The 2,500-nt window shown below is 44.7% G+C and overlaps 1 protein-coding gene across 4 annotated transcripts in view; it reads right to left on the reverse strand.

Annotated features, from left to right (window-relative positions):
• The window catches only part of LOC123513869 (hemicentin-1-like), a 503,630-nt gene that overhangs the window by 1,038 nt on the left and 500,092 nt on the right, over positions 1-2,500 (reverse strand). For all 4 annotated transcript variants that reach the window (XM_045271299.1, XM_045271300.1, XM_045271297.1 and 1 more), the window contains exon 16: positions 1-2,500. This exon is cut by the window's left edge and continues 1,038 nt beyond it; it is cut by the window's right edge and continues 208 nt beyond it. The gene's annotated coding sequence lies outside the window, so the exon portion shown is untranslated.

Below are 2,500 nucleotides of genomic sequence, written 5' to 3' on the forward strand. Positions count from 1 at the left end.
CTTCAATCTTGTCTCTTCCTTGGCCTTGCCGTGTCTGGCTTGCCTCAGGCGTCTGTGTTTGTGCACACACGTTATCTTCCCATGTTTTATTATTTTTTTCTTTAGCGTTTTTACACTTTGATCTTTCACCCGTTGCCTCCTTTTATTCCTAATATCTGAATACTTTTGTGTATGTTCACCACATATCTTTTACTCTTCTTTTTTTTCCTTCCTTCCTTCCTTCATTTCTTCCTCTTGGGATAAACTCGATAACTCCTTCCCCCATGTCTGATTCAACACTTCTTTTCCCACACATCCTCACGTCTCCTTTTTCTCCCTTACTCCCTTTCTTCTGTCCCTCATGTGTCCTCCGAGATCTCTCCAACTCTCACCTCTCTAACCTCCCATCTGCGGCTCAACCTGGCTCTCCTCTCTTCTCTGAAATCCACCTCTCCCCCTCCTTGGTTCTTCTTCCTCTCCCTCCTTCTCCCTCCGTCTTCCGTCTTCAGCTCTCACCATCCGAACAAAACCCAATCACTAGTCTGACAAGTGCCTTCTCACCACCCACGATAGGAAGAGAGAAAAGGGAAAAACGAGAAGTGCTCAAGAAGGAACGAAGAAGGAGAATAGGTAGAAAGAGGGGAAGGGAAGGGAAGGGCACGGATAAAGGGAAAACAAGACAGACATGGAGGAAGGAAAGATACACAAAGAGGATGGAAGAAGGGAAAGGGATCTGCTGCCGGGCTAAATTTTGGCTCAACACTCGGACATTTACAGTGCGCTGGGCGAAGGCGAGACCCGGTGGTTCGCTTCAATAAAATCTCCTTCCTCCCCTTCTCTCCTGAGGTGGTGGTGGTGGTGATGGTGGTAGTGGTGTTGGTGGTAGGAACGGCTCACTTTGCTCGCTTTTATTTCATTTCCACATTTAATCCAGTTTTGCTCTTTAAATTATGGAGAATTGTACATAATAACGAGTGTTAATTATTCTGTATCCCGCCAGTTTTCTTTGTGCTTTCATTTTTTTTTTTCCATTCGCTGTTATTTGTTTTAGTGGTAGTGTTATCGTGAGGTTTGGTGGAGTAATTGTTGATAGTGTTTCTGTGTTGTACGAAAAGCTATCCGAGTAGTTTCTGGAGAGAGAGAGAGAGAGAGAGAGAGAGAGAGAGAGAGAGAGAGAGAGAGAGAGAGAGAGAGAGAGAGAGAGAGAGAGAGAGAGAGAGAGATAAAGGAAGGGGACAGAAAGTAAATACATTAAGCAATATACAGAGGCGAAAATATAGAAGTTAAAGCAATAACATGAAAAAATACACGAATCAATATAAGGTAACCGTTATAACAAGTATTGTTGGAGGTGCAAAGATGAAAAAATAGAGGATTAATGCAAGATGAGATAAGCGAGGAAGAATAGTGAGAGAGGAATAAAAAATAAAAGCTGAGGAGGAGAAACAGAAGTAAGGAAATTTCTGGAAAAATATAAAAATACAACGCAGAAGACTAAGAGAAGAGCGGAGGAAAACTGCATATAAAGAGAAAGAGTATAAAAATAAACTAGAAACGAGAAAAAAATGAGTGAGCAATAAGAAATTGGAGAAAGGAGTTGGGAAATATGAAGAAGAGGAAGAGACATGAGCGGCGGCAACACTGGTACACTAGTAAAATATGTTTAGGCCTTTTACCTGTCTTGGGAAGCAGCGGCAGGCGGAGGCAACGGCATTCATATTAATGTATACACCAGTGAGGCTCAACGTGAGTCTGCGGCAGGAGTGTGATGGGAGGTGGAGGTGCGAGAAAAGACGAGCAGATGGAGAGGAGTGGAGGAGGAATGCAAAGCTACACACTCTCTCTCTCTCTCTCTCTCTCTCTCTCTCTCTCTCTCTCTCTCTCTCTCTCTCGCTAACATCCACACATGAATATACTGAAGCTGAAAATGCTAAAAAGAACAGGTTCCATCTTCCCTTACTCTGCTGACCCCCTTCAGATTATCCATCCTCCATTCTATTAATCTTTGTTTGTGTTTTCGCCTACCCTTCGATCCTTTTCTCTCGTCTCTCTTCCTTTTCTTCCTTCCCCTATTCCGGTCATTCCCTCTTCATGGCCTTCTCCCAAGTCATCTCCCGTCTCTCCCGTCGTTTTGCTTCATCCTCAACATGTACTTTCCCTTTGATCTTGCTCCCCTGTCCACTTTTATCTTCCCGTACCCTTCCTTCCCTGTCTGACCTACCGACACACTCGCTGCATATTCTTTTAAGTTACAAATGCAGTCTTGAGCGCTACGCTACTCCTTCACGGCGTGGAGTGTCTCGTTGTGTACCTCGTGGCCTTGAGAGTCTCTAGGGCTGTAGGAAGGAAGGAAAGAAGAAAGTTACAGCTAAAACGTGGGAAGATGGAGAATGCCTGGTGGTGATGGCCGTATCCGCGTCATACCATACTTTCGTCCACGTCCATCGGGCAGTACGTGGAAGTTCTCACCCCCGAAGAATGGTCATCCACTTGCGTCACTGTTGCCTTCATGAGTTGCTGG

Source organism: Portunus trituberculatus, chromosome 37 (genome assembly GCF_017591435.1).
Source record: "Portunus trituberculatus isolate SZX2019 chromosome 37, ASM1759143v1, whole genome shotgun sequence".
NCBI classification, from domain to species: Eukaryota; Metazoa; Arthropoda; class Malacostraca; order Decapoda; family Portunidae; genus Portunus; species Portunus trituberculatus.